Source organism: Balaenoptera borealis (genome assembly GCF_965194805.1).
Source record: "Balaenoptera borealis genome assembly, chromosome: 13".
In the NCBI taxonomy this organism is placed as follows: Eukaryota; Metazoa; Chordata; class Mammalia; order Artiodactyla; family Balaenopteridae; genus Balaenoptera; species Balaenoptera borealis.
This window is the reverse complement of record NC_138870.1, coordinates 37170337-37177789: the sequence shown is the minus strand read 5'-3', so window position 1 is coordinate 37177789 and position 7453 is coordinate 37170337. Positions and strand designations below refer to the sequence as shown.

At 36.7% G+C, this 7453-nt stretch overlaps 1 protein-coding gene across 16 annotated transcripts in view; it reads right to left on the bottom strand.

Moving 5' to 3' along the window:
• Positions 1–7453, bottom strand: part of TMEM117 (transmembrane protein 117) — a 536620-nt gene that overhangs the window by 319201 nt on the left and 209966 nt on the right. The gene's annotated exons all lie outside the window — the stretch shown is intronic.

The following is a 7453-nucleotide window of genomic DNA, read 5'->3' as shown; positions in this document are numbered from 1 at the left end:
TTGAGGCACTTTATAACAAGCCACATGCATAGTAAACCATTACATAAATAAACATAATTAAAAGTCATAAGGAATAGCGATTTAAATGGCAATTCCCCATTCTACTTATTCTAAACCCTTTGGGTGGGCTCAAACTCCTCTGTAAGAATCAAAAAAATAATTAATTGTGACAACCAGCTCTCATCACTGCTAGATACCCATGCCAATTTACAAAGCTGCCTACACCAAATAAATACAGTCCATATTCTTCAAGGCCTGGGGTTTCCTCCAATTAAGCAATGGCTTCAAATCAGAGCAGGTGACACAGGTAACTCAAATCAGTTAGCCTGTTTTGTCTGACTCACCAAGTCAGCAGGAAGATAAACAACTCTACAAACAATTCCAGAGAATGCTTAGAACACCATCTTTTACTTCTAAAGTTAAGGCCCATAGCCATAATCTCATTTACTTATCCCTCAAATCCTTGCCAGATGCCTCACCTGATCATTCTTAAAGATCCTAATTGGATCTCAAAACTAATTTACTGTTTACTTCATTTGTATGTGATGTTCTCCTTATAACATCATTAACATGTAGAGAGGGACCACATTACAAAGGTAACAATGTAAATCGCTGCCCCACTTTTTAATAGGGAAGAACAAATCTGACTCCATATTGGGTCCATTTCTTTTACTTTAACCTCCGTATTCTATTGCTTTTGCTACAAAAGAATGCTGCCTGTAGCACGAAATATACAGGATAGCCCATTCTCAAGGCTCTGACTTTAAAGGTATAACACTTTCCCATTCACATAGAGATAAAAAGTTGCAGAACAGAGAATAACATTTGTCGTCAACAACATTTGTCCTCTTGCAGGTTTACAGGAACATCATGACCTGACGTACCTGGACAGATGCAAGAATAAAGGATTCTGACACCAAGAAGTCTGCAACAACCAACCACCCCGCCTCCCCTTTTAGTATAAAAAAAGCCTGAATTCTAACCAGGTAAGATGGTTCTTTGGGACACTAGTCCACCATCTTCTCAGTCTGCTGGCTTTCCAGATAAAGTCACTATTCCTTGCCCCAACGACTCGTTTCTCACTTTACTGGTCTACCATGTGGCAAGCAGTACAAACTTGAACTCAGTAACAACTTTACTGAATTTCAGCTACATTTGTTTATCTGCACAAGAGTGGGATTTCTTCTTTATCTCATTTCTGTTGCTCACCACATGAACTCTTTCTTGATTACAAGGAAAATTTCAGTTCAACACTTTTTATGAAGCCCCCGATCCTGAATGATTTACATGGAGTTTTACAAAATAAAATTTGTAATTTTCTGGAGTTTTATACTTTCCAAATAAAAAATATAATCCTATAATCATATATATATTTCTCTATGAATTTTTAATCCAATTTTTTCAAGAAATAATAATGACTGGGTGGCTGAGATGGTATATATAGTAGGAAGACCCTAAGTTTAACTCTTCCCACAGACTCACCAAAATTACCACTATTTACAGAATAAGTACTGATGAGCATGACCTGAATTTTAGCAGAAAAGGTCTTCTACAACCAAAGATTAAAAACAAGAAACACAATAAGCTGGCAGCAGGGGCAGAGACCCAGTATAATCAAGACCCACACCCCTAGGTAGGCAACCCATGTACATGAGAAAAATCACAATTGCTGAGGTTCTCCCCAAGGTGCAAATTGTCTGAGCATTGCATTGGGCTCCCCAGCCTAGTGGTCCTGCTCAGGACAGCAGGGACCTGTGTACAGGAGAGCCAGAGGACTAAAGGAAACAGAGACTCTACTCTTAAAGGGCACATGGAAAATCTCACACACTCTGAGACCCAGTGCATGTGCAGTAATCTTAAAGGAGCTTGGGTGAGACCTAACTGCTGATCTTAGAGAGCCTCCCAGAGAGGCAAGAGGCAACTGGGACTCCCTATGGAGACACAGACACTGGTGACAGCCCTTTTAGGGAGCTCCTTCTACCACGAGGACACTGGTGCTGGTAAGCACTATTTAGGAATCTTCCCGCTAGCTTATTAGTGCGGGGGCTTACCCACCCATCAGCTGGTTGGCACCAGTCATGGGACTCCCCCAGGCTGAGCAGCCAGCCTTGCAGGGACTCAGCTCTGCCCACCAGCAGGCTGGCAACATCTCTGGGCCCCCTGGGAACTGCTGCCAGCTGCTGCAGGACCTGGTCCCCCCCCCCAGTAGGCCAGCACCAGTCCCAGGACACCCTGGCCCATGCAGCCATCAAACTGGGACACAGCTCTGCTCAGCAGCCAGCTAACTTCCAGTCCTGGGCCCCCCAGGTCCTACAGTCAGCTGCATTAGGACCCAGACCCACCCACCAGAGGGCCAGGAGCTACCACACAAGACAGGGTCTGACAGCCAACCAGGCAGGGCAGTGTGCCCATAGTAGTCATTCCCACCACAACAGGAGGCCCACACAGTCCACATAGGGGGCACCCTGAGAGCATGTAGCTCTAGTGACCAGAGGTGAATGTACTGCTGGGCCCCAAAAGATGTCTCCCACATGAGGCCCCTTCTACAAAATCAGGAAAGGTAACCAATCTACCTAATACATAGAAATGAAAATAGAAAATTGGCCTAAATGAGGTGACAGAAGAATATGTTCCAAACAAAGAAACAATCTAAAACCCCAGAAGAAGAACAAAGTTAAGTGAAAATAAGCTATCTACCTGGTAAAGACTTCAAAGTAATGATAATAAAAATGCTCAACAAACTTAGGAGAAAATGGATGAATACGGTGAGAAGTTTAACAAAGAGTTAGAAAATATAAAGAAGAACCAAACAGAGCTGAAGAATACAATAACCAAAATAAAAAGTACACTAGAAGGAATCAATAGCAGATTAGATAATACAGAGGAACAGATCAGCAATCCGGAAGATAGAGTAGTGGAAGTCACCCAAACTGAATAGAAAAAAAAAGAAAGAGAGTTTTTTAAAAGGAGGAAAGTTTAAGGGACCTTTGGCACAACATCAAGCATAAAAACATTTGCATTATAGGGATCCCAGAACGAGAAGAGAGAGAGAGAAAAGAGCAGAGAATTTTTGAAGTTCTCTAAAAATTTCTCTAACCTGGGAAAGGAGACAGACATCCAGGTCCAGGAAACACAGTGTCCCAATTTAGAAGAACCCACAGAGATCCACATCAAGACTCATTGTGATTAAAATGGCAAACATTCAAGATAAAAACTGAAACTTGAAAGAAGCAGGAGAAAGCAGCTAGTTTCATACAAGGGAACTCCCATAAGACCACCAGTTGACTCTTCAGCAGAAATTCTGCAGGCCAGAAGGAAGTGGCATGATATATTTTAAATGATGAAAGGAAAAAAACCTATAACCAAGAACACTATACCAGGCAAGGGTATTCAAATTTGAAGGAGAGATAAAGAGTTTTACAGAGAAGCAAAAGTTACATGAGCTTAGCACTACTAAACAAGCTTTACAAATGACCTCTCTAAGCAGAAAAGAAAACAACTAGAAATATGAAAATTATGAAAGGAAACATCTCACTGGTAAAGGCAAACATACAGGAAAGGTGGTAGATCAACCACATATAAAGCTAGTAGGAATGTTAAAAGACAAAAGTAGTAAAATCATCTACATACACAATAAGTAGTTAAGGGATACACAAGATAAAAAGATGTAAAATGTGATGTCAAAACATTACAAAACTGAAAGTTAGTAGAAGGAAGGAAGTAATAAAGATCAGAGTGGGAATAAATGAAACAGAGACTAAAAAAATAGAAAAGATCAATGAAACAAAGGTCTTGTTCTTTAAAAAGATAAACAAATTTGATAAACCTTTAGTCAGACTCAAGAAAAAAAGAGGGCCCAAATAAATAAAATCAGAAATGAAAGAGAAGTTACAACTGACACCACAGAAATATAAAGGATAATAAGAGATTACTATGAACAATTATATGATAACAAAATGGACAACCTAGAGAAATGGATAAATTCCTAGAAATGTACAATCTCTAAGACTGAAGCATGAAGAAATAGAAAAAAAAGAACAGACCAATTACCAGTAATGAAATTGAATCAGTAATCAAAAAACTTTTCAAAAATAAAAGTCCAGGATAAGATAGTTTCACAGGTGAATTCTACCAAACATTTAAAGAAGAGTTAACACCTATGCTTCTCAAACTATTCCAAAAAAATTGAAGAGGAAGGAATGCTTCCAAATTCACTTAATGAGGCCAGCATCACCCTGACACCAAAATCAGACAAACATACCACAAAAGAAAAATTATAGGTCAATATCACTGATGAACATAGACACAAAAATCTTCAACAAAATATTAAGAAACCAAATTCAAAAATTATAAAAAGGGTCATAACATCATGATCTAGTGGGATTTATTTCAGGGACACAAGGATGGTTCAATATCTGCAAATCAATCAATGTGATACACCACATTAACAAATTGAAAAATAAAAATTGTATGATCATCTCAATAGATGCAGAAAAAGCTTTTGACAAAATGAAACATTTATCTATGTTAAAACTCTCAACAAAGTGGGTATAGAGGGAACATAATACAATAAAAGCTAAATATGACAAACCTACAGCCAACATTATACTCAATAGTGAAAAGATGAAAGCATTTCCTCTAACATAAGGAACAAGAAAGGATGCCCACTCTCACCACTTTTTGTAACACAGTTTTGGAAGTCCTAGCCACAGCAATCAGACAAGAAAATAAATAAATAAAAGGAATCCAAATTGGAAAGAAAGAAGTAAAAGTGTCAGTTTGCAGATGGCATGATACTGTATATAGAAAATCCTAAAGACAATGCCAAAAAAAATTAGAACTAATAAATAAACTTGCCAGATACAAAATTAATATACATAATCTGTACACTGACAACAAACTATCAGAAATTGAAATTAAAATAATCTCATTTACAATTGCATCCAAAAGAATAAAATACCTAAGAATAAATCTAACCAAGGAGGTAAATACCTATACTGGGAAAACTATAAGACATGGATGAAGGAAATTGAAGACAACACAAAAAAATGGAAAGATAGATCATGCTCATGGATTGGAAGAATTAATATTGCTAAGATAACTATACTCCACATGGCAATCTACAGATACTGGGCAATCACTATCAAAACACCAATAGAATTTTTCATAGAACTAGAACAAATGATTCTAAAATTTGTATGGTAACACAAAAGACCCCAAATAACCAAAACAATGTTGAGGAAGAAGAATAAAGCAGGAGGTATCATGCTCCCTGACCTCAAAGTATACTACAAAGCTAAAGTAATCAAAAAAGTATAGTACTGGCACAAAAACAGCAAGGTAGATCAATGAAACAGAATAGAAATTTCAGAAATAAACCTGCAGTTATATGATCAACTAATCTACAAAAGAGTCAAGAATATACAATGAGAATAAGACAACCTCTTCAATAAACGATGTTGGGAAAACTGGACAGCTACATGCAAAAGAATAAAACTGGACCACTTTCTCACAGCACATACAAAAATAACCTCAAAATGGATTAAAGATTTAAATGTAAGTCTTGAAACCATAATATTCCTAAAAGAAAACACAGGGAGTACACTCTTTGTCATCTGTCATAGCAATATTTTTTTGGATCTGTCTCCTCAGGCAAGGGAAACAAAACTGAAAATAAACAAATGGGGCTACATCAAACTAAAAAGCTTTTTCACAGCTGAGGAAACTATCAACAAAATGAAAAGGCAGCCTACTGAATGGAAGATATCTGCAAACAATTTATCTGATAATGGGTTTATATCTAAAATAAACAGAGAACTCATACAACTCAACATGAAAAAAACTACCAGAGTTAAAGAGGACCTGAATAGACATTCTTTCAAAGATATACAGATGGCCCACAGACACATGAAAACATGCTCAACATCACTAATCATCAGGTAAATGTAATCAAAACCACAATGAAATACCACTTCACACCTGTCAGAGTGGCTATTATCAAAAAAACAACAATTAACAAGTGTTGGCAAGGATGTGGAGAAAAGGGAACCCTTGTGCACTGCCTCTGGGATTGTAACTTGGTACAGCCACTATGGAAAACAGTACAGAGGTTCCTCAAAAAATTAAAAATAATTCCATTTCTGGGCATCTTTTGAATAAAATAAAAACACTAATTTGAAAAGATACATACACCCCTATGTTCATTGTAGCATTATTTACAATAGCCAAGATATGGAAGCAACCTAAGTGTCCATCCATAGATGAATGGTCAAAAAAGACATGGCATGTATATATATATATATATATATACACAATGAAATATTACTCCGCCATAAAAAGAATGCAATATTGCCATTTGGGACAACATGAATGGACCTAGAGGGTATTATATTAAGTGAAATAAGTAAGACGGAGAAAGACAAATACCTTATGATTTCACTTATATGTGGGTTCTAAAAATCAAAATAAGTAAACAAACAGAACAGAAACAGAGTCAAAGATACAGAGGACAAACAGGTGGTTGCCAGAGTGGAGGGGGGTTGGGGCTTGAGTGAAATAGGTGAGAGAGATTAAGAGGCACAAACTTCCAGTTACAAAATAAATGAATTACAGGGATGAAATGTACAGCATGAGGAACACAATCAGTAATATTGTAATAACTTTGTATGGTGACAGATGGTAACTACACTTACCGTGATCATTTTGTAATGTAAAGAAATATGGAATCACTATATTGTGCACCAGGAACTAACATAGTGTTGTAAGTCAATTATACTTCAAATAAATAAACAAATATTTATTGAACTTCAAATATGTCCAGAAACTATTCTAGGCACTGAGAATAGTGGTGAAAATCACCAAAGCCTCTGCTTCATGGAGTTTATAGTTTACTATTATTAATAATCTTAATCTTTATTTTATCAGGTCATATTACTAAAAGTAACCTAATAGGGACTTTGCAATTGTGCACCAAATTAAGCATAAGCCTCCTACTGCTTAAAACTGAAGAGAGAAACAGTAGTTTATCATATCACACTGGGAATCGTACCATTCAGAAGAGAAAATTCTGTTTAAAAAATGGATTCATCACCTGAGTCATTATACATATGACACTGCGAAGCATTTCATAAAAGTCTTCACCAACAGACTTACACAACATGCACACACCTTCCTCAAGGAGCCACTTGACAAAATACCCTTACAATTTAAATAACTTTAGCACCAATTAGTGGCAGAATCATGGATTTGTTTTTGGTCTAAATTGCAAGCCCTAAACTTTATTGAAATAACAAATTAGCATGAGCTTCCAAATCCTTTTGCAATTAAAAGCACATATATTATGCAAATAGCTAAAGTTTAAATTAACTTAAAATAAGCATCAATATTTAAGCAGATGCTCTTTAAACTTTTCTAAAGCAAAACAGAAATAACGTCAACTGATTGACACAGTCTC